Source organism: Acanthaster planci, linkage group LG06 (assembly GCF_054643075.1).
Source record: "Acanthaster planci isolate LZ-2023a linkage group LG06, COTS_SCS, whole genome shotgun sequence".
Classification (NCBI taxonomy): Eukaryota; Metazoa; Echinodermata; class Asteroidea; order Valvatida; family Acanthasteridae; genus Acanthaster; species Acanthaster planci.
The window spans coordinates 4,985,486-5,011,597 of NC_141782.1; the positions used below are offsets into that span (position 1 = coordinate 4,985,486).

Sequence of the window (26,112 nt, forward strand, 5' to 3'; positions counted from 1 at the left end):
ATTCGCCAGTCTTTTCCCCACTGGTCGAATCCTGCTTTGCCCTTTCGTCAATCTCCACAGGCAGTGCTTGGGTGATAGACCAGAGGGAATGTCGACACCGTTCCCATCCCCGTTGATCTGACGCTTCTGGTTACATTGCTTTGCAAGTGCCTTTGCAGATGCCCTTGTTCAAGGCACTCTGTACAGTAGCAAGGTTCTAGAAGACATTTCCTCATTCAAATTAATACCTGTGGCTCCTCATTTGGCAACCCTCTTGTAGTCATGTGTGCCCTTTGTTCGACCGGGGTCTTTTTTGAATTCCAACCTTTGTTGCTACAGGTAATTGTTACATGTGCATGGGTTCCTGTCACAGCAACTTGGCCCCTGTCAGGTTCAACCCAAGCTTTGTTGGGATGTTGTTTTACTTCCCACTCCAATCTTTCCATGGAAATTCCAGTTTCCTAATTCCATGATTCTTGTCCTTTTACATCCTCCCATCCAACTATGCTCCTCTCTCGCCCTTCGCCTGGACTTTTATCCCATAAGCATGTATCTTCGGCTCAAGGATGAATCCACCCCCCCCCCAAAAATGATACCTCTCACCATCAAGACACACCCCTGTGAACAGTTGAATCTGATGATGGACCTTCAACTACTAGTTTCTACTGGTTCATCTGAATCTTCATGGGGTACTCCTGTCCCCAAACTTCCAAATTTCAGGCACAGGAGTACATTGGTTAGCACATTGTCACCAGATAAATTACTACGGAGGTGCTCTCTTACTACGCCTTGGCCTCCTGAAAATTAGATGTTCCAATGAGCTGTAGGCTTTGAGATTAGCCTGAAGGTAACTCACATCTTCAAGTCAACAACTCCTTAACATTTGTCTGCTCTGATGGAAGGATTCACATGGGAGAACAGATGCTACATCGCAGGGTAGATGAGCCAGGCTCTTGGTACCCGACAGTCTACATACTGTTGGCCCTGCCTTGACATGGGACATCTGGTTACTGTTATTCTCCACCAGACTCCAGTGATTCCGTCTGAAATGGCCGGGAAAAACATCTGCTGTTCAGACCATTGGACCTAATTCCTATACCTCAGAATTAATTTAGCCAGATTCCTAGGGAAACATCAACATTGGAGTACACAGTTCTCCGTTTGTATGACAGGAAGAGCGATGTGAACTCCAATTCTAATGCCGATTAGTGCAGTAACCGACTCTCTTCTACGGGACCAAATACTGCTATCGCCAATCACATGTAGCCACTGAGTGTTGTTTCAGGTACCTAATGTGCCCTTTTTAATTAGCTTCTGTCCCTTAGACAACACTGACTCCAGGTATCCTCTTCCTGGCAGGCATTTCGGTACAGCCGCCCTTTGTTTCCAGTGGATGCTTTATTCCTGGACAGCGGTCTGTTGATGGTATCCTCTACACATACTTTCATTGGGTGATAGTCCCACGGTGCCCTTTTCACCCACGTCATACGCTACAATTCCAGGCTCTGTTCATTTTCTTCATACTATAAGTGGGCCAGGAATCCAAGCTGAGAGGGATTGTTCTTTTATCTTTTCCCTTAAGTTAGAGTTTCCGTAACACACAACAAAAATAAAACTAATTTTGTTACACTATGTGTTGGTAATCTGCGTAGGTTGCAGGCAATAGACTCTCCCCCCATTTAATGTGGGTTGAGTCTACTACTGCATACCTACCAGACCAACCCTTACCAATCTCCCTCGACGCACTTTGCGCATGGAAAAAGAGGAAGAACATGGCGGCCTCCTTCGTTGGGGTAGATTGAGAGAGGGCGCTCTGCTGGTGATCGAGAATTTAGCGAATGGAAGTAATGGACTAGGAAAAAATGCATATGTATTGGTATTCTGGTAGATACAGTATGTTGCATTTGAAAGTTAACGCTGCAAAAAGGAATGGGAAAAAAAGCGAAAGGAATTTGCATTCGCATTTCGCATTTTGACCACAACTTTTCCCCCCTACGAATTAGCAGCGAATTCAATGCGAAAGGGTCGAACGACGTGCAAAAACAGTGCGAAAACCGTGCGAAAACGGTGCGAATCTTTTGTGAACACGACATGAAACATTTGCAAACACATTGAGAAAAAAAACAGTGTGCAAAAACTTTGTGAAAATTTTGAGAAAACGGTGCGAAAGGTTCCGAAAATCATGCCGAAACTTGCAAAAACAAGACGCATTGTGCAGTGAAAATGCTCAACACTTGCACACGCACACGACTATTATGCAGTGAAGAGTCCATTATGCAGGTTGCGTACTTGGGGCCGGCCGGTTGGGCCAACTCACCACATAGAGTGTGCTGTTATAGTCTACTAGCGATTTCCTCGGCCGAGCCGTCCGGTCCATGCAGCGCGATCACAGGGATGTGCTCGCTACGGTGACCTGCGCTTGCATGGCACAGTTGTTTTCTTGGATCACCATAGATAAACACTTGTCAATGTCGGAGAATAAATGTTTAAAAAATTGTCTGGATGTTGAGTGATTATTATAAACAGGAGTCCCCAGGTTATGAAGTCACGAAGCACATAAAATGTGTGTATTACAATAAACTTAACTTGCTCGGCTGTGGCGACATGGATTATTTGCCCACTTTTTACTTATTTCCGTGGTGTAGTTCGGCACACAAAAAAATCAACAATGAAATACTACATGCAGTATTTTGTTACCGAAAGGTTTCTCACAATCAACGAATAAAATAACTGCTTAAATTGTACGTGTATTTTCATGTAGCGAATCTCGTCTTTTCGCCAATTGTGTTCGGTGTGACATATCGGGTCAGTTTTCACTGGGGTTTCGGATGACATGTTACTTTCTGTGGTCACATAGTTGTTGGAAAAAGTCAGTGATTGGACTATCCATGAATGGGCATGCAGTAGCAGTCAGGATGTCGCGTTAGGTGCAGATGCAGTGTGTGCTTCGGTATGCAGTGCGGCATGCACGAGGTCCTGTGGCGGTTTTTGAAGAGATTTGGTAATTTTTTTTTGATCAGCGTCACAAAAACGTCGAGATAACCAGATACAAGGCATTTATTCCGAAATCACGGTACATACATTTGCCAATACATGCAAATGTAATTTACATACATGACAACATGTGGATACCTGTTCATGTACATGTGCACATATGCGGTGCACATGTTGAGCATCCATCCAAGTGGGTTAATTTAAGTTTTAAACGCTTATAACTTATAATATAAGACATGTTAGAGAGCGCTATAACGGCAATCTACTGTAATTCAGCTGTTCGGTGTTCAGTGCTTGTCTCCGACCTCCAGCATAGCCAGCTTTGATTTCTCCTGTCGCATTGTATTTTGCTCAAAACGAGAAACATACTGCGTTGAAATTTTAATGCTGTCTTCCTCAAGTAATCTGAATATTCCTGAGAATTGAAGAACTTCTCTCTCAGACTGATTTTCCGACACTTTCCATATTCAGAGACTCGCATGTTTGAAACCACAGAGAACGAAAACTTCCTGATGTCTACATGTACATGCACAAATACTACTAAATGAAGAAAGCTTGCAAAATTATTTCCCCACTACCAGAGCAAATCTGTGAAAATCTTTTCCCACTTGTGAGAAAAAGTGCGAAAATCTTTTTTCACTTGTGGGAAAATCTGTGAAAATCTTTTCTTATTTGTGGAAAAATCTGTGAAAATCATTTTCCACTTGTGGGAAAATCTGTGAAAGTTTTTTCCCATTTGTGGCAAAAAGTGTGAAAATCTTTTCCCACTTGGGGGGAAAATCTGTGAAAGTTTTTTCCCATTAGTGGGAAAAAGTGTGAAAATCTTTTCCCACTTGGGGGGAAAATCTGTGAAAATATTTTCCCACTTGTGTGAAAAGGTGGGAAAATATTTTCCACTTTGGCACACTTTTTTACAATTTGTTAAATGAAAAAGGAATTCCCTGGGAAGAGAAAAAAAAATGTGAAAAAATTTTCCCATTTTGGTGTTAACTTTCAGTCGCAATGTACTGTATGCAGTAGTAGACTCAACCCACGCTAGGTGGGGGGAGAATTTTTCAATTGTGTTATATATACATACGTATACATGTAAGATACATGTACATGTATTTGTGGCGTGTCATCACAAAATGAGCTGAAAGTTGGAATTTTCAAAAATTGAGATATTGGTATCTTTGAATTCAACAGAAAAAGAGCTCTCCAGTGGTACATATATAGAACACTTAGAATTAAAGTGTCAGGTAACAATGTGACAATATTCTGGCAGCTTTGCGTCTTAGGTTCCAGTAAATTTTCACTATTTCAGACCAGGCACGAATAATGCTATCGTCAAAACAGCTGAGAAAATGACAGAGTTAAATATATGATCTTGTGAAATAATTGGCATTAAATAGGAGACGGGTTACTCTTTCCAAATATTTCAAACCTCAAAATTGACCTACGGTTCAATATGACTTTGAACTCTCAAAATGGGAAAGAGCAAGATGCGACTTCACTCTCATTTTGTCATGACAGGTCACATATGTGCATGTGAATACTGTACATTCCTAAGGAGCCCCTAAAGGGACTTCCGACGAAAACAAACTCTGTAACAGAATAAAATTTCAAAAAATTTTTCGTGTGCACGAAATCATTTCGTTCGCACGAAATCATTTCGTACGCATGAAATAAATTATTTCATGTGTACGAAATCATTTTGTTTGCTCGAAATCATTTCATTTGCAAGAAATTGTTTATTTTGTGCGCTCAAAATAATTTATTTCGTGCGCTCGAAATCATTTCGTTCGCGCACAATCATTTCGTTTGCACGCAATCATTTAGTAGTAGGAAACTGACAGTTCTGGACCACACGCCCTTTTCACCGTTTTCAGCAAAAACCCCCGGGTAGTACATCGACGCAAAAAATCGGGGGAATACCCTAAAAATCTGGAATTCCAGATTTCCCCCGGTACCTCATCGACCCAAAAAATCCGGCTCTAAAATACCGGGCGAATATATACATTCTGAGCCAAAATCTCTTTTACCCATCACACGCACCGCTCGCTACGCTCGCTCACCTTTTGACCCCGGCTGGCTAAACAACTCGTGACTGGTACTGACTTACACAAACAAAAAGGGATTTCCCCTTGCGAACAAGTCGAGACTTGCCCGACCTGAACTCGTGACCTCTACTTAAAGCATGGCTCTGTTCAAAGCAAAACACGCTATGTTTACAACCGCCTTAAATAAATGCTCTTTATATAAAATAGTAGTATAAAAAAAACATGTTGAATAAAATTGATAAAAATTTTATAAATCTATATATAAAAAGAGACATGAGCTATCAACAACATCGACCTATATTAACGAACTTTATTCGATTTAAGAAGGTGTTTTTGGAAGATTTTATTAAACGGTATAAGATCCCATTACCGTCACCTAGGCGCAAATATCATACACGATCAGAGCTAATAAAAGCTATCAGAGAGGATCAAAAACAATTTAGGCATCTCCCGCGTCAGTCATATCGGCAGCTGTTGAAAACGGTACAAAAATATAATATTCCTTATGCAAACAAAGACAGATACGTCAAACAGGACTTTATTGATGCGATTAAAGCTTATACACAACCTAAAGAACTGGAGGAAGTAGACATTAAATGTATAAGGCGTTTTAAAGATAATTTTCGTAATTGGGAGTTGATTCCTCGCTTCTATGAAGACGATTTAATACATTTTTTTGATTTTTACAAGCAGTTGATAGAGAAAACAGCGTTAGCTGAACTCAAAGAAATCGGGAGTTACAAATTACAAACACATCTTAAAGTGCAGTTTAGATTGGAAAAAATTGACGGAACGATTGACTACGGCACCTTTCCCTTTCAGAGTGATCAAGACGTAGTAACGAGTAAACCAAGCGTTAAAAATGCACTTGCTAAGCAACGCGAAGAACAAATCGAACAGGTGGAGGCCCATACACAAAAAGGCTCGGGGTGGATCTTTGACAAAGTTGTCGCTTTTTACATCAACGTGGTTAAATATAATCCAGTTGGTTCTTCTTACATTCCGTTGCCTAAGGAACTGTTAGACAAAAAAGCAATCATAAACGTCCAAAATAAAGATCAAGAATGTATCCGATGGGCGTTGAGAGCAGCTTTAAAGCTGTATTCAGACGGAGTCAAAAGTCAGCTAGAAACAAATTCAAAATATAAAATACATGACGAGCGGCCTTCGACTTACCGGTCAGAAGCAGACGGTCTAAATTTTACAAACATAAGCTTTCCAACACCGATTTCACAAATCCCTCGTATCGAATCGCAAAATAACTTGGCAATCAATGTGTTTGGTTATACCAAAAAAGACGGTATTTACATTCTCCACAAAAGCAAGCGTCCAGAAGAAGGAGCGAGTGAAGCGAGCGGACTACGAGCGCAGCGAGAACCAATCAATTTACTTTATTTTAACAAAGGTGACGAAAACCACTATTGTTGGATTAAAAACTTTTCTCGGTTGACGGGTGACATCAATAAACACGACGGCCAAAAATACTGGTGTTTCAAGTGCATGACACATTTCCTAACTGAAGAAAAGTTAGCCAGCCACAAAGAAGATTGCCAAGGCTTAAACGTTCCTACGTGTAAAGTCGAAATGCCAGTCAAAGGCGAGAATATACTCAAGTTCAAAAATTACAAAAATAAGCAAGACGCGCCTTTTGCCATTTACGCCGATTTTGAGTCTGTTTTAGAAAAATTACCGCCAGCAGACACAAACACGGTGAAAACACAGATTCACAAGCCTTGCGGATACTCGTACGCTGTCGTCAGATGCGATGGAGTTTGCACTAGCCGAAAAACATATAGAGGCCAAGACGCGGCTGTAGATTTTGTAGAATCACTTTCTCAGGAAGAAGAAAAAATAAACGAAACGTTTAAAAACAAAGAGCCGTTGATTTGGAACAATCAATTACAAAAAATTTACGAAAAATGTAATAGATGTTGGATATGCGAAAAGTTGATAGATCGAGCAAAAGCGGATGAATCTCACTGTCAATGTGATATTCCAAAACCACCTGAGACAAAAGCTGACAAAATTGCTTTCTGTCATAAAAATGAAGCTGGGTTCAAAGAGTGGAAATGTTTAGATTGCGAAAAGCCCATCAACAATTTTAGAAAAGTTCGCGATCATTGTCACGTGACGGGGAAGTACCGAGGCCCAGCGCATGCTAGTTGTAATCTCAAGTTAAGAATAGTGCCCGACCAAACACCTATTCCGGTTATCTTACACAACTTGGAGAAATATGATGCGCACTTGATTATGCAGGGTGCTCACGAATTTTATGGGAAATCAATTAAGTTGATCGCTAAAAATACTGAGAACTACATTTCGTTTTCTTTTGGCCAACTCAGATTTTTAGACTCATTTCATTTCATGGCGGCTTCGCTAGATCGGTTGGTTAAAAATTGTTCACCAGATGATTTTAAATTACTTTGTGAAAGGTTTCCAGCGAGAACGAGTTTACTCTTGGAAAAGGGAATTTATCCTTATGAGTATATCGATTCCTTTGATCGATTTCAAGAAACAAAACTCCCACCAGTAGACGCTTTCTATAGTTCTCTGAAGCAGGGAGGGATAACCGAGCAAGAATACGCTCGTGCGGAAACAGTATGGGAAGCCTTTGGTTGTCAAAACTTGGGGGACTACCACGACTTATACGTGGAAACGGACGTGCTATTGTTAGCGGGTGTATTTGAAAACTTTCGGAAGGTATGCAAGAAGAACTACGGCCTTGACCCGGCCAACTACTATACTGCGCCAGGCCTGTCGTGGGATGCATTGTTAAAGCATTCGGGTATACAATTGGAACTATTGACAGACATTGACAAGCACTTGTTCTTTGAAAGGGCCAAAAGAGGTGGTATCTCGAGTGTGGGCGCAAAGCGATACGCGAAAGCTAATAGTCCAGAATTACCCGACTACGACCCCAATAAGCCAGAGTCACAGATCATGTACCTAGACGCAAATAATTTATACGGCTGGGCGATGAGCAAATATCTACCCGTAGGGGAATTTACCTGGGAAACAGACTTAGAAAAATTTAATTACTATTACATCCAAGAGTTACGGCTAACTGACGACTACGGTTACATGTTTGAGATTTCTTTAGATTACCCGGAACGTCACCATGACAAACATAATGACTTTCCACTTGCACCCGAAAACATGTCGGTGCCGAACGAATGGTTTTCGAGTTACCAACAGGATTTAATTGGTAATGGCGAAGTAGCGAGCGGAGCGAGCTCGGTCGACAAACTCGTATGCACTCTCAACACCAAAGAAAAATACGTGGTTCACTATCGTACATTGCAAAAATATCTCAAACTAGGGTTGTGGATCAAAGAAGTTCACCGGGTACTGCGTTTCCGCCAAAAGCCATGGATGAAGAGCTACATCGATAAAAACACAAAATTGCGCAAGAAAGCAAAAAATGATTTTGAGAAAGACTTTTTCAAATTGATGAACAATTCGGTATTTGGCAAGACGATGGAAAATGTCAGATATCGAATTGACGGCCACCTCTTAAGGGACGAACAGGACGCCGCAAAATATAAAAAATTAACGTATAAACCGAATTATAAATCGACGGTACCATTTGGGGACTGTTCTCTTTCGTTTGTGGAGATGTACCGAACCAAAACAAAATTAAATAAGCCAATCTATTGCGGTGTAAGTATTCTCGATATCTCAAAAACGTTAATGTACGATTTCTACTACAACGAACTAAAATCAACTTTTGGTGAAAAAGTAAATTTACTTTATACGGACACTGATTCTCTATTAGTTCAAATCGAGCAAAGCTCTGACGATTTAACTGGTTACCTAAACGAAAAGCGCCATTTGTTTGACTTTAGTAATTATCCACCGGGTCATCCGCTTTACAGCGTCAAAAATAAAAAAGTCATAGGCAAAATGAAAGACGAGTTTGGCGGTAAAACAATTTTAGAAGCCGTTTGTATTAGGCCAAAAATGTATTCAATCTTAACTACCGATCACAAGCGAGCGTCAGCGAGCAACGAAGCGACCAGAGGGAGCAACGACCGAAGCGAGTACTTTTCTTTAAAGAAGGCGAAAGGGGTCTCCAAGGTAGTAACCGAGAAACGATTGACCCACGAGATGTATAAAAGATGCCTATTTGAAAGGGTTTCTCATTTCAATAAACAACAACTATTTAGATCGGATAAACATCGGGTGTTCACTATTTCACAAAATAAACTTAGTTTGTCGCCGTTGGACACAAAGCGTTACATATTGCCGAACGGAATCGATACGTTGGCTTACGGGCATAAGCGAGCGAAGCGAGCGAGTGGAACGAGCGAGCTATGAACGCAGTGAGAACGAGCTAATCAACAGCGAAGCGAGTATTACTCCGGTAATTCGGTGTCCTCGGGTACGACCTGAAGTTCCTCTTTGACGAAACTCCTATTCGGGCCGTTTAATAGGTAGTACAATGTTGGGCCCGTTTTGACGCGTTTTCCTTTCACTCGTCTACCAAATTGACTGGTGCGCTTTTCAATTTGGTAGACGTCCACGGACCATATCGGATCTGTTGCCCTTCTGACGGTGCCGCCCTCTTGCTCACCCGGGTAATAGAGGTACCTGACGACTGCGTCTGGAGGAAGTTCTCTTTGGGTAGTTCTTACAGGTGTACTTGGTTCTTGGTTCACTCGCTTTGATTTTATAGCTTCTGCAGGAACGGCATCTATTAACCGCGTTTTTTCCTCGTTTAACGATTTCACGACCTGAGGCAAACGTTCCACCCATTCCACGTTACGCACACCCACGTTTAACATTTCTTGAGCGTATTGGTGGCCAAATAACCTTTCGGCTAAAGTACGGTTAAACCTTTCTACAATTCCTTGAGATCTGTGTACCCCAGGTTCACCCACTTGAATTTGTACTTTATTTTTTGTCATTAACTTTTTAAACTCGCCTTTGAATTCAGATCCCGAGTCTACCATTACGAATTTGGGCCAGGTCAGAGGTGATCGCTCGTAAATTTTCTTCATTGCCTCACTCACTTGCTCGGCGGTTTTACTGGTCAATGGTTCTGCTTCTTTATACCGGGAACCCACGTCTACTACGGTTAAAGCGTACTTAAATGTTTTTCTTTTAACTCGGTCCCAGGGTAAATACAAAATGTCCATTTGATGCGCGTTATTAGGTTCGACCGATTCTGATTGCAACATTGTAGGTCTGGGTACGTAATGTGGTGCGGGTAAGTATATTTGCCAAACGGCCTGCTTTTTTAGCCACTTCCTAATAACTGATTTGTCCGCACCGGTCTTTTCGTGTAGACGATCGACAGCACTTTCTCCTCGCCAGTAGCCTTGCGGGCTGTAAAACAATTTTGAAAATTCTCTCTCCATTTTAAAATAAGTTACACAAAGCGAGCTACGAGCGTAGTGAGTACCGGTAAGCCAACAACCCGACTATCGCAGTTCCACCTATAATCCAAACAAACTCGCGAATTTTTTGATCTTCGGAAGGCTCGTAAAAATCGGACAACTTAGGCTCTGGTGGTAACGGGATAATACTCTTACCGGTCAATTCTGAATACTCCCGCAACGCTTCGTCTACTTTTACAAATGTTTGCTGACTCTTGCCTTCTTGTTGCCTTCGTTCATTTAAAAAGTCTTGCATGTCTACGCGTTTTTGTTCCCACTCTTGTTTTGCTTGATCTAATTGCTCCAACGCGAGGTCGTGACGCTTTCGTTCTTCGTCGACGTTGTTATCTTTTGATAAACTGCTAAATAAAAAATTTGAGCCTGTGAATGCTAAGGCGTTTACTATCGCTCCTCCAACCATCATTAAAGCACTAGCCATTTTTAAAATAAGGTTAAATTAAATATGGAGAACGAACGAAGCGAAGCGAAGCGAGCAACGAAGCGACCAGAGGGAGCAACGAGCGAAGCGAGTGTTACCGAAGCGAGTATTACCGAAATTAAAGATAAATTAATCGAGATTCAAACCGAACAGGTAGAAACTCAGCTAAAGATCGACGAAATCGCCCATATGTTAGAGGGTGAAAAATATGAAGATCTGTTTTTTGCAGCGGGTTTAACGTTAGTCGTGTTTTCTTTTCTTTTTAAAATTATAAAATAAGAATTGTATTATATAAAAGTAAGATGTATACCAAAAAGCTTAACCCGAGTCGCAGACTTAAAGTTCCTCGCGCGATCAAAGGCGAGCGACGCGAAGTCACCATTACGCACAACCCGAGTACCGTAGACGCGGGTCACACGTTAAACGTAAAATTCCCCTCTTTAGGTATAGACGAAGTCATGGTACCCGGTACTGCAAAGTTGGCTTTTAAACTCGATCTCGACTGTGCCTCGGACGACAACCGGACGGTTTATAACAACGTGGCGAGAAACCTGGTGTCGGAAATAAATGTGAGTCTCCAGGGAAACAAAATCGTAAGTTACTATGACGCGGACGTATTTCACAATTTCAAGGACAATTGGTTACCCCCGTCGCAGGCTAAAAATATGGCGTATTTTGGTTTGGAAAGAGAAAACGTAGCTAAGATACGTCTAGGGGCTGACGATGCTAATGCTGCCGCAAACGACGGTAAAGACAAGGCAATTGCCGACGCTTTTAAAAACAGGTACGCGATTCCACTAGACACGCCTATGTTAACGGATCATACCCCATTTTATCCTTCGTGGTTTAAAGAGCCTCTGACGTACCAACTAACTTTTAACCGACACGACAAAGTGGTTAATTCGTCAGATACCGCGGCTGAATATCAAATTTCAGATCTGACCCTGGAATACGAGGTAGTCACCAACCGAGACTTGGCCCAAACCTTGAGAAACAAGAAGACGATGTATTATCTATTCGACCGTATTCACTCGTGGAAGAAGCAAGCGGTAAACAAGTCAGACACGCTGTGGAACATCAGCATCGACCAGAGTATTAGAAGCCTAAAAGGGGTGTTGATTTTGTTCAGAGATCCGACGATCAAGAACCCGCAAAAATTCTATAATCCGCACATCACAAAGACGGTCGTCACGGTCGAAGGAAAACCAAATCAATTGTACTCCCAGGGTCTGTTTGAATATCAACATTGGAACGAAGTTACAAAATATTTCGGAGACTCGGATAAAGAATTGGCTAGAGGAGTCGTCTCGGACTTATCCTTGTTGGGAGTAGACCTAGCAGACTACCTAAAAGATAAATACGGGCTTTGGCTCGACTTCCGAAGTTCCGACGACAATTCCGCCCATGGATCGGGCAGACCTCTCGGTGGAGGTGGGGACATATCTATACAGATGGAACGAACGGCCGAAACCGCAGGACCGCTGACTATGTACGTGTTCCTGGTGATGGATTCTCAACTAACGGTGGAGGACGGAAATTTTAAAAGTCTGGTTTATTAAAAATGAACGAGCGAGTGGAACGAGCGAACTATGAGCGTAGCGAGAACGAGCGAGCGAGTTATGAAAGAAGTGAGAACGACCGGAGGGAGCATGAGCGTAGCGAGAACCAGATGTTTAAGAATCCCCACTGCGCCTTGATCGTGGGCAAAACTGGCAGCGGGAAGACTAACTGGATCTTAAATCTTTTAGAGACAGAATACCGATTCACCTTTGAAGCTATCGTCATTATATGCCCGACGCTATTTAAGAATAAAACGTATTTAGAACGACTGTGGGTGTACACCGATGAAAACGTTTACCTATGTGACCTGGATCGAGAAAGGCTAGAGTTAAATGATGCGATCGAACTTTATCAGAGAGTATTCGATGGTGTAAATACATTGTTTATTATCGACGATTGTGCAGCCGATCAGTTTATCAAGTATCGAAAGAAATCTAAGAGTGGTTCAGTTTGCGCGTTGTCTAAGATGGCGTTCTCGGGTCGACATTACCTTCACAGCTGCTGGCTTTTGACGCAAAAGTACAATTCAGTTTTAAAAGATTTTCGCGAGAATACTGCTTGGACAGCAATTTTTCATTGCAAGGACCGTGGTTCGTTTGATCAGTGTCTGGACGAGAACGACATTGTACCAGATGAAAAGAGAGGGGAAATTAAAAGGCATCTACGCACCGTGAGATTTAGTAAGTTGGTGTTAAATACCGAAGCGCCCGCAAGTTACAATATTTTTTAGCTAGTTACTCAGCTAAGTTGTAACTAAATAATAGCTTTTTTATAATACGTTTTAGCTAGTTATTTATTTGTTTTACTTTGTTGATAATTACTTACCCTTTGCTTGAGCATAGCTAATTCAGCTGTGCTATAATAAAATTTAATTTAGTTATAGTAAATAGATAACAATGCTACAATACGTCCAGCTAGTTATTCAGCTAGTTATTGCAGCTAACTTGACTTATTATACAGTTGAATACATACGACTAAAGCATACCTACAACAAATTTAAAGAGTACTTATTATTAAAATGGACGACATAAAAAGCATATTCACTGAACCAAAAAGCGAAGCAATCAGCTCAAACGTAAAAGACCGCCTTTGCGCGATAGCTGCCTCGGGCGAAAGCAAGAAGTATCTCGGGAAAGAATACACGATAAAAGAAATCGAAGCTCTACCACCAAAAGAACAAGAAAAACTGTTTAACCTCTACGAAGTTAAGTTTGGCAAAGAAATTGTCAAAACCCTCGGTCACTCGATTTTAAGTTTGTACTCTCGCCTACTAGGAATAGCTACTCCGATCGATCTACTCGGATTCAACGTCAACTTAAAATCAGAGGAAGCGCTGACTAAAGATTTAAACGACGATCCGATTATCAGTCAAACTATGGGTAGACTACTTACAGAGGTCTGTTATAAATATGGAGTTTATCTTTCTCCACTTACAACAATGCTGATTACAACAAAACACCTGGAGTTTAACAAAAGTTCTGTTATTATAAAAGAGGATGTCAACAAACGAAGTGAACCCAACAGAAGCGAGCAACAACGAAGCGAACTCGAGCAACCAAATTCAGAAAGCAGTTAAGTCAGTTACTAAGCGAGCAGAACGAGCTAAGAACCCAAAGCGCGTAGAACAAGGTAAAAAATTGGCCGAACATAACAAGAAGATGAAGCAACAACTCGTTAAGATGAAATTAGCGGGCGAACCGAGTGAAGAATCTAGCTTTACCCAAACGGCCTTTGAAAACAGAAGCTTGATACTCGGTGGATTGGGTATCGCTGGTGTTGTGGTTCTCTACTTAATTTGGAAAAATAAGTCGACTAGTTCACAACAAATTAGCGTTCAACCAAAGCAAAGCTCGAATATTCCCAAACAAGAACCGGATTTAGATATGGAATAAATACTCCCTTTGGTCGTAGCTCGCTTTGCTCGCTTTATTTAAAAGTTCTTTATATATAAATATGAGTAACGCTAAATCAATCGACGTAAACGGAATCGTCAATACGGTTTACCACGGCGCAGTTGTTTCAGGAATCTCACTCGGATACGCCATGCTGTCGAGTAAACTATTTAAAATTAAACCACCGGATTTCAATAAGTTGTCTGCGGAAGATGCATTAAAATTAACCGCTTTGTCCAGCGGCGCATTGGCTACCCAAGGTTGGTTGGTGGGGCAGGGTATCTTACCCTCAACGTTTCCTATGGGCGGACCAAGTTAAGTTTTCTTATTTTAAATGGATGAAGGGGGATTTGAAATGAAAGAAATGGAACAAGAACGTGAACAAGAAGAATTTGAGCAAGACTACCAAGATGAACTAGAACGGGACGATATCTTTGATGATGATATATTAGAAAACGCCCCAAACCCTCCTGTAGTTGGACCAGAGTCTAGTCTCAAAGAATTAAGACAGAAGGTAGATGAAGATAAGCTTAGCGATAAAACTAAAAAGGTGGTGGATAGTTTTTATAACGAGATTAAAAAAACTACCAGACTTAAATCAACCATAAACTTAAAAAACACCAAAATATTTAGCCTCGATTCAGAAGAAAGACTCTATGCAACTCATAACGGTAAAGAAATCCGTCTGACAAAATTAACAGCAGATAGAAGTGGGCGAAAGTTTCGCGCGTTGTCTAGCTTAGAAAAAGAAGGTGGTAGAGATTTTATTAGACACACTTTAGGGTTAAAAGGCTACAAAGACCCTGGATTTCAATTAATTGAAGAGGCAAAAGCTGTTTCAGAAAATATAGAAAAGATCACGAGTGAAGACGGATCTGTAGACAAATTAGATGAGGCACTCGATCAACTTCAAGAAATAGCAGAACAGTCTCATAACTTAGACCCAGAAGATACAAATTCAGAATTTACTCTCAGAGAGATTAGAGGATTTGACCAAAGCTTACAAACAATAAGAGGACAATTAAAACTTGTAGAAGCTAAGATCGCGAGTGTAAAAGAAAATATTCAGACAACTGAAGATGCATTAAAGGAACCAGATATCACTCAAGAACAAAAAGAATCAGATCTTAAATTTCTTAGAGAATGTAAAGATGAGTTAGAAGCATTGAATACCCAACGAAAAAATTTAACCTCGGGATTTAGAAACCAACTTAAAATGTTAAAAGAAACGATCCAAACGGCTCTAGGTAAAGATTTGACTTTACGCGAACGAATTAATATTTTATTTAGAGAGCAAGGCGTCACGATCGTGAGCATTTTAACGGCTATTGGTTTAGCGATAAGTACCATCGTTAGTAGTATCGTGGCTAGCGTTAGAGCTGTTGGAACTCCTAGCGTAACGCCTGAACCCGCACCTAAACCAACGCCTGCTCCTCCTTCCAAGGGCGGGGTCACCGATTGGATCAAACGTCAATTACAAAATTTAGCCAACGTATTAAAGAAACTCGGGTTGAGCGCATTAGGAGCTTTGCCCGGGATCATCGGTAGCATTTTGAGTTGGATTTTTAACGTAGCGAGTAAAGCGGTTGGATGGGTGGCAGAACATTTATGGACCTTGTTTGTAGGCTTGGGTGTTTTGCTTTTAACGTACGTGCAAAAAGGGTAAAAATAGATTTTAAAATAAGATAAAAATTCACCCCAAATTTGAGGTGAATTTTTTTTATGCCTTACATCAAACCGTTCTCGCTTCGCTTCGTTTAAGTTAAAATTTTATACAGCGTAAAACCGATGACACCCACGGCAACGGCTCCGATGGTCAAGGACAATTTCTCTTCGTTGTGTGTGTCTAAAGGCTTACTAAAAACCGGGTTTACAGTTGGCTTCCTCGGTAACACTTCCGGTTCTAGTTCTTCATTAGTACTCGTACTCGTTCCGTTATTCAAACTCGGTACATATCCAGTTTTCATATCCCCAGTCGCGACTTGTAAATTATTGTTATAACCCTCAAAGACGCCTATCCGTAAGTCCATGTTTGAAGGTATTAGATATAGCCCTGGGGCTAGTACATAATCTAATGGTGTTTTAGCATTTTGTAACATATCTTGAAAACGATCTGTCGACTTTTCTGAATCGGGGTTGGCTGGATTAATTTCTGCTTCTATGATTGTTTTAAATCTTTGTTGCGCGATTAACCCTGTACCATAAGACAAAATACTCACCTTAGTATCAACTTGAGACCCTAATAACGCATAGACATAGGCTCGAATAGATTCATTTACCTTTATAAACCCTATATCTGTAAACTGCGACTTTTTAGGAATAAAACCCCACCATCCGGTAGTCGCAACCTTTGGGTCTTGCAAAATATATTCTACTACGTATTGTGCCGTTACGCCGGAGTTAACCTTAGAGTAACCGAGTCGCATGACTTTGTGCACAAAAGAAAGGTTAGGCGTTCTAGCACCTACCCCGAGACTTAAATTTGTTGCGGTCCAGTCTTTGTCTACATCGTCTGCATCTAATTTTGGAGTATAATCGTTTCCTGGTACGGGTAACCACTGTCTAACACGCGTGTCCATCAAACCGGCTCGGTCAAAATAATAAGCGGTACCAAGGCCATTTGTATAAAGATCGACTTTTTGCCTAAAGTTCATATCTGGGTCAACTCCGTATAAAAGACACGTGTCAGAAAACTTCCGATGGTCATAATTATTGTTAATCACGTCAAATACGTCGTCGCTCGGAATGGGCATCACACAGTCGTGAAATATTTTTCGTACGGTGTAATATAAGTGGAACCTCATTATAGCCGAGACATATGGGTCGTGACTAGACAGTAGATCAGAACCCACACCGCAGGCTGTTGTCGCGCAATAGACCGCAAAATTAAATTGGTTTTGATAAAATGTCAACGGATCTGAGTTCCAGCGTTCTACCACTTCGTCCGTGGTTACTTTTGGTAGTTTATACGCGTGTGTTAAATTTGGAAACTCGGCTGTAAAGGCATTGTCTTTGTTTACTCTGATATCTAGACTGCTAAAATTACCTCCCATTTATTTTAAAAGAATTTTAAAAATAATCTTTACCAGTCTTTTACAGGTGCCGTTGGAATGGTCGCTTCTCGATAAGCGGGTGGATCGCTACGCTCATACCCAACCGACTTTGTAAAACTTATTCGCCAAGTTTTTTCATAAGATCTTTTTTAAAAACCGCCGCTAGCGCTTCTGCTCTTTCGTTGACTCGACGTTCAAATTCTTGCTCGCTGTGAGCTTTGCTCGATTCCAATTTTGTAGATGTACGCGATCTAATCTTTTCTTTCATCTCGTTAAATTTTTTCAGCTCAGATAAAATAAGGGCAAATTCTTCCTGGGATATGTCGCCGTCTTCAATCGCGTGAGATACGTATTCTTCGATTGTATTTAATTTAGCGTCTGCCAACATTCGAATTTGGTCGTGTTTTTTAGTTTTGCGGGTGAGTCTACGAGATGCGTACTTTAGAACCGCATAAGCGCCAAACGCACCGATAGCGACGCCTTCCATCACGAGCCCGACGGGACCAGTGATCACTCCCAAAATAGCGGGAATGCCTACGGCTGCCGAGGTCGCGCCCAGGGCTTCCACACCGTGCTCTACGTATCCAAGCGCGGTTAAGAGTCGTTTGATCTTTTTGTAACTAGCTTCGCGCGCGTCGCGTTCTCTTTGGATTTGAGATTTAATTTCTTCGATCTTTCTTAGCCTGTAAACCTTTGTCTCCGCTTGTTCGGTTGAAGCTCGCTCGTTCTCCCTCCGGTCGTTATACTCACTCGCTTCAACCGAGTTTAAATCAGGATATATGTTAGTCGTCATCTTATAATTAAGAGTTTTTAAACGATATTCACCTCGAGCAAAATTCCATCTCCTTCACCGCTTACCAACCTACCTTTGTCGTTTTTTAAAGAAAAGGTGAGTTCGTCTATGTTCCGATCTACGAGCCTTTTACAGGTTGGGTTTACCTCTAAATTGCACAGAGCTGTGTCTCTGGTGCTGAGTACAGTTGAAGACTTCCCGTCATAAAAGTTATAATTTGGATCGAGCTGCTCGCAGTGTATAAACAGATATTTGATACTATCGATGTTATATTTACCTTTGTATATAAAAAAGTTTTGTAATTCAACAGAAGGCAGGCCGAGCAATTGACCCACGTGCGTGTTTAGTTTTAGTTTTAAATAAGGGTCAAAAATGACTAAAGTCACCGATTTTGACTTTTCATATACTTTAAAACTCACGCCTGGAATGGCGTTTAAAATAAAATCAAACCAGTCGATTCCGTAATACCCGGGTTCTAAGGTGATGCTGCCAGTCAATCCAGAGATACTTATAGACTCAAACGCTTGCTTTGTGTAAAGTTGGTTAAATATGGGTTTTGCTTGGCCTTTTAAAATAGATTGTACAGTAGAAGACGTAGTATCCCAAATGAACAATTGTTTCTCTTCAGTTGTCGGTGGTGGCCTGCCCTTTAGATGGTTTGCATAGTCTAATCTATCAAAAATTTGATTGAGGGCGTGTATAATGCCCGCTAGTGTCGTTTGAAAAGACAAAGAAATGATCAAACTTACATCTATTTCAGTAATCATTCTTGGGTAAAAAAAGTCATCTAGCATTTGTATTACAAAAAGCTCGTCTTCATAAGAACCGCTGTCAAGAAGGTTTAACTTTTTTTCCATTTCTTGTCGTAAAGTATCATTAGATAATAGATTAAAATATAAAGGCTTATAATGTACACCAAAATAAAAAGAAGAAAAATCAGTAAATTTGTCTTTTATTACACTTATTATAGATAACATGTGTGCTTTATATACTTTTATTCGTCTAACATTATATTCCCAATTTAAAGTGTATTTTTGTATGTTTCTTAAAAAATTTTGAGTCGCAAAATAAAATCCAAAAAAAACATCTATTAATTGTAAACTTGGTTTTTCAATTTCATATTTTTCACCTATATATAGATCACTATATTTTTGCACCAAGGCTTGATTGATTGATCCATCATCACCGGGTTCGTTAGATAATTCTTTTGCCCCCCACTCAATCTCTGTCTCTCTCATAATGTTAAAAAACTTTTTTTCTAGCTGAATGTTTTTGGTGCAGATACGTTTGCTCCCTTTTTCGTTTTTAATCTCGTTTTTTAGTTTAAATGTTTGTGGATTTTCAGTCAAGTGAAATGTATGCGTCTCCATTTTATTAATAAGCATCTAATTCAATCAAGATTTTACCGACGTTGTTTAAGAGTTCATCTCGCTCGTTTCTCAAAGAAAAGGTGAGTTCGTCTATGTTCCGAGATAATAGCTTTTTAGGTGTTTTATTCGTTGATTCATAAGGGATAACGCCGAGCAGGTTAGAAGACTTTCCGTTATAAAAATTTACAGAGTGCTCCAATTGCTGGCAGTGAATAAACATAGGAGTTGAGTTATACTCACCTATATAAATAACGTTAGGTGAAAGTTTGTTTTCGGGTAAGTTTAACAAGTTAGCCACCTCTCTATTGAGCCGCAATTTGAGATTGGGATCCGTAATGGTTAAGGTCACCCTTTTTGATTCCGAGTGCACCTTAAAACTTACTCCAGGGATGGCGTTTAAAATAAAATCAAACCAATCGATTCCGTAGTACCCGGTAGACACCACGATGCTTCCTCTTTGCGACTCTGGCAACGGTTGAGCCAAACTTGGAGCTAGCAAAGCATATATAGGTTCTTTCATTCCCGTCAAAATAAGTTTTAGAGCCGTCTCTTTTCTTCTTTTTTCGTTTCTGTCCAAATTTGTATCCCATTGAATGTCGGTGTCTTGCGCCACGTATAAATATTCAGCTTCAAACTGAATGTTTTTGACTCGGACTACTTTATCGCCTTTAATGTTGTTAATCTCGTTTTTTAATTCAAACGTTTGAGGATTTTCAGTCAAGTAAAACGTATGCGTTTCCATTTTTAAATTAAACTATTTTTAAACTTCTCCATAGCGTTTTCCCAGTGCCTATCTGAGACACCAAAAAGGTCTTTCACTTTAGATTCGGTTTCCCCAGTGACGTCTTGATAACAGACTGCAATTAAAGCCTCCAACGGTTTACCTCGAGAGATCTTGCCGTTTAAAACTTGGTTCAATCGATATTCTATTTCACCCGCTTCGCCGTTTTGAAAACAGATATTATACTTCTGCAACGTTTTTCTCGATTTTGGCGGCTTGGGTTTTTTCCAAACGTGATGCTTGTAATACCGATCTCCCACTTCTGCAGCGTCAAACGAAGAAACCCACCCAAAAATTTGACCGCAATGTTTACACATGTATCTTTCGTCCATTTCAACTATTTGGTGATCGCAAGGTGGCCTCGGTTGAACATTTCTCGTTGCCCCAATTATGTGTACTTCCTTTAGATTCAGCAAGTGGCAAAGTTCCGCATCAGTCATTTTATATAAGGGTTTATTTATTTAAAGTAAAAAAATTTAACCCTGGGATAACCGAGGTTAAATTGATTTTCACTAACTTTTATTTAACTCCTTCGGTCGTACTCGCTCGCTCTGCTCGCTTTTAATCAAACGCGTTCAAAAGGTAAGGTTTTTCTTCAACCGTTAGCATAGCCGATATGACTCGATATCTAACACTCGCGCCGCAAGAAAGTGAACCGTGGGCGCCGTAGTAAATATCTTTAGGAGAGATCAAAGAGATCGCGTGGCATTTCTTATTTGCAAAAAGAGCGCGATCGATTTCTTTAAACGATTTATCCACCAAAGAGGCGTCATAGGCGATCTTAACGTACATCCTACTTTTATCGGTATAAGCCGGTTTAACTAAGTAATTAATTTGATCGGGTATGTCATCTAGTTTTTGAGACACCTTAAAAGAGTTACGCGTAATCACGGGGAGGTCTTCCAGGGTCTCATCTGTTAATTTTTCAAAATGTCTGTAAACTGAATCATTTATACGTAATAGCAGCGATTCAGTATTGGGAGACAGTTGATAACAAATTTGTTTTTGGTCAGTAGGTTCCTTAGTACCATATTTGTAAACCGAGTTAACGCCATAACAAGGGTCTTCGAGTCTAATCAACAATCGCTTGTGTTGCCCCTCGTGAGAATAGAGAATCTTAGAAGAATTCTTTGCGGGTCTTAAAATGACTAAGTTTTCAGAGTCAAAGGGGCCATAAGTAATTTTTGGGTTTTTGTTGCCGGCATTTAGACGTTTGTGGTCATTTGAGACGATATACATTTGAGTTGACATGTTCTATTTATAATTAGGTTTCTAAAAATTTTTTCATTTTTATTCAGACGGGATTTCGACGTCAGCGTTGTATTCAATAATTAATCCAATTTTGTATAAGTCCGCGTCGAGTTTAGTAGCTGAATCGGGCAAGTCGAGACTTGTTCGCAAGGGGAAATCCCTTTTTGTTTGTGTAAGTCAGTACCAGTCACGAGTTGTTTAGCCAGCCGGGGTCAAAAGGTGAGCGAGCGTAGCGAGCGGTGCGTGTGATGGGTAAAAGAGATTTTGGCTCAGAATGTATATATTCGCCCGGTATTTTAGAGCCGGATTTTTTGGGTCGATGAGGTACCGGGGGAAATCTGGAATTCCAGATTTTTAGGGTATTCCCCCGATTTTTTGCGTCGATGTACTACCCGGGGGTTTTTGCTGAAAACGGTGAAAAGGGCGTGTGGTCCAGAACTGTCAGTTTCCTACTACTCATTTCATGTACTCGAAATAATTTATTTTGTTTGCACGAAATCATTTCGTTCACACGAAATCATTTTGGTCAAGTGAGACAGGACACATCTGTAAGGTAAGATTCCTTTTTAACGTCCGGTTTTATGCATATTACCAGTATAGCCTCCTGATGTTTACTTGAATGTGTTTTGTATATCATGAACAAAATGGACTGGAAACAAAATGATAAAAGGCCTCCACATTAAGTATTCTTCAACTCTTATTTTATATTTTCTTTTTAAGACACCACTGAAGAACAGTCAAGCAGAACTCTTTGTCACATAAAGCATTAACAAATAACAGACACAACTTGTAAATCCGGTTTCTTTTTCTTTGGTCATTGGTGGTCTTCCTCAGTTCCTGCAAGTCATATCTTCGCTAATAATGTGAATATATGTCAAACAACGAATTAACTGTAATGCAACTTTTTATTGGCATCAGCAAATAATCCCCAAAGGGTAACAACATAAATAAAAAAATTAAATAATGACTGTAACTAACAGTATTTGTTGCTGCTCTAGAAATTTAGGAGGTTTGTGCTTTCAATGTCTACAATAAATGTCAACCTGCATTTCTTCATTTTATGCATACAGAATCCAATACTGTTGGTGTAAAACTAAACGGTTGAAAGTTGAACTCATTTTGTGAAATTGAGTGACCATGTACTACCTTGATCTGCAGAGTAATTCCAGAACATCCAGTAATATCGAGGTGTGGTCTTCTTAAATAAACACTGTATTTCAGATACGTTAGATATACTATAGGGTTGATCTAATATTGCCCAAATCAAATTGGCTATAGCTTAATTTATTCTCGTCACCACCATAATTAAATCAACGACCATAACAATTGTTTTCAGTAAAACTATAGCGCAACTGAATAACTATAACTACTTAACTTCTGAAACATTGAACAGGTATATGAACAGGCACAGCTTGTTGGGTGTATGTCATGCTAACTCGGTGCCTTTATCACTTTTCCACAGAATGATGCAATGGATCAAAAATGATTTATGAAAAAATAAATATCAAGTAAAAGAAACTTTACCACACAGTACATTCCTGGAGCAAATGCATGAACGAAAAGAGAAGGGTAAATAGATAAATGCAAAAGTGTGCCGTTGTCAATGTCCAATTGTGATGTCTCACACTGAAATTACCATACAACATTTCCTGAAAACAGCCTTTCAGAGTTTCACCACCTGTTTGACGAAAAAATTGATTTGATTACCCGCGCCCCCCCTTCCCGCTGGTTTTAGTGGAGAGTGCAGTCCGCCTGAACAATACATTGTTTCAAAGCTAATGATAAGAACAGTTTGAAACAATAACCCATGGAATTCGTGTCTGAAACACATAATTTGTTGAAAATTTTGCATGTTGATGGTATCTTATACTGAGAAAGAAAAAGATTACTCGTGCATTGTGGTAAACATGCACAAAGCAAAAACTATCGTGTTTCAAAAACGTAACAGAAATGCTACATTAAAAAGTTTCTAAAATACCAAGACGAGTAATTTACAAAAACTGAATGGAAAGAAAGAACTTGGAAATATCTACTTTTGATAGTTCCACCTAAAAGTTCCACTTCTATGTCTATACAATATCCATAACCCATATGTTTGAATCGAGCACGGTGTTGAATTCTGACCTAAAGTCCATATAATTCTTGAAATCGTAGGACAACTTGAGCATGCAGCCACAAGTATGTGGTATAGGTCATCTAGTAAACTTAGTCTGAACGACAAATCTGACACCGATGGTCTTGCCAAGTAGCAAGTTGGATCCTGTGGGGAAAAATAGAAGTATTGTTTCGTAATGCGCACGTGAGGGTGCATATCTATAAAGTATTTGCCTTTAATTTGATTCCTTTATATAACTGATCCTTCAAATGTAGAGACAGAAGCCGACCTTTGATTTCTTTTTTCCTATTAAATGGAACAGACATTTTCAGGGAGCTGTAGCGCATGCACAGTTTAAAAAATGCATGCAACATCAGATTAAATGTTGTATCATTCACAAGTGACCAAATATATATTGACTGAAGCGGGATTCGAACCGTTGATCTCCGGAATACTGTACCAGCTTTGTACCCATGAGCAATTTAGCCTTTGTTGGTAGTGCCCCAAATTAATTGTCAATTCACTTTGTTCGTTTGCTATAGTCAGAAACCATGAAATTCTCAGGTTTGCATACAGGTTTCAAAACGGATCAAGGTGACGATCTGAGAGCAGTATGTTGTGAATCTCAGGAACCGGGCAAGCTTTTCTGTCGATAGGCTCTTGATGTATCTCCGTAGAAGTTGCAAAGTAGCTTCTGAGCAGCATTCATGTCGTCTGGAAACTCGATAAAACTAAGAACACGCTCGGTAGTGGGCAGCATATCTGAATATACAGAGGCCAGACCATTTTTTATCTGTGGCTTAAGCTCCTGTACGAAGACCTCACGCCAGCAATTTGCAACATAGGCAGGGGCCTGGATTATCTCTTTGTGTGCGACTTCATTAATTACAGTTTTTAAGGTCTTCTCGGTAACCTGAACTCGGACTTCATGTGCCTCTAGAATGTCATTCAACTCATCCTCTTCAATGCTCTCAAAGCTGCTCATTTCTCTAAGCAAATCCTCCCGCTCGATAACCGGTATGAAATCCAAATGTGCATCTACTAGTGTGTCCTCAGAAACTTCATTCTCCATGATTGACTCTATGAAGGGCCAAGCCAACTGAGCAGGGAAATATCTTTCCTGACGATATCCTACTACCAGTACTTTTACACACGCCTCCCAGTCAGCTTGAGACACGTTATGTCTTATTGCCGGGACTTTCAATGTCTCACCAACTGTATACTGTTCATAGAATTCCTCCCAAAATTCAGTGACTGCATCTCTGAAAACACCACCATTATCCTCCCCGGCCTCCTCAGACCCATTTGGAAGAATCATCTTTATCTCAACTCTGGTCTTCACGTCATGATGTTTGTAGTAGTCTATCATTTCTCTCAGAACGTGTCCTCTTTGCACACGAATAGTTTCCACAGTGGAGACTTCTTCCTGATAACCAGTACCGACCATTACAGGCACAATATTGTCACCCTCGCTGCTCACCAGGTCATCATGGGGTGCATGAGTAGGGTCTGGGGCAACGACTTTCTAGTGGATCGACGTCAAGTTCCCCGTCTGAAATAACAAAATGCTGATTCTGAATATCATCGGCAGCCACTGGAGAATCCTGAACAACCTCTTCAGTCATGCCCCAATGATCTGTCTTGATCTGAATAGAAGGTGTGCCTAAATCAACAAACTGTAACTCAAAATCTGAAGTAGAAGAGCTTTGATCTTCTGATTGTCCTGCAGCCCATGATGTCGATGGACCAGTTGCTCCATTAGATGCTACATTGTTCTGTACTTTGCCTTCCGATCTGTGTTCTTGCACCTATAATTAAAAAAAATAAATAGGTAAAAGATAAGTCATATCCTTGATTGGACGTAGCCTGACTTGAAACAAGAATTATTCATAATTTGTAGGCACTGGCACTTTTGAATAAAAGGCTAAACGATAAGCTGACTTATCTCTTACAATAGTGGACAAATTTTGCCCTCCAATTAGAGAATCAAAGAAAAAAGAAAAAGTCATTAAAGAATAAAGAAAGTCAAGTTGATTGGAGCAAGATTCGAACCAGCGACCTTTTAAACCGTGCAAGTGATACCAACTAACCTATCCAGCCCTATGTTGGTGGTGTTCCTATTAGTCAACTATCTTTGTTCGTTAGACAGTCAGAAGCCATGAAAGTTGAAACCACTCACATACTTATCCTAAGAATCACTGAAGATACGAGTACATTATTAGCAATGCTTCAACCTGAGAAACAATACGTACACAGGGATCACTCGGAGAGGATGCGGCTGTTTAATCAATATGCTCAGCAAATAAGCAGATTGAAGAATGAACAAAGAAAGGTTGACTGGACTGGAGACATAACAATGAGGTAGCTTACCAGTTCAGGAATTGTGCTGTTGTTTTCCAGTACAGGCACAGACGAATTGTTTTGCTTGGTTTGGGTCTTCTTGACTGCTATTAAATAATTATTATGACAATGATAAAAATACTAACTT

The 26,112-nt window shown here is 40.3% G+C and overlaps 1 protein-coding gene and 1 pseudogene across 8 annotated transcripts in view; one reads left to right on the forward strand and one right to left on the reverse strand.

Moving 5' to 3' along the window:
- Positions 1 to 26,112, forward strand: part of LOC110989242 (uncharacterized) — a 515,163-nt gene that overhangs the window by 178,500 nt on the left and 310,551 nt on the right. The gene's annotated exons all lie outside the window — the stretch shown is intronic.
- On the reverse strand, positions 24,185 to 25,011 carry LOC147798755 (uncharacterized; annotated as a pseudogene).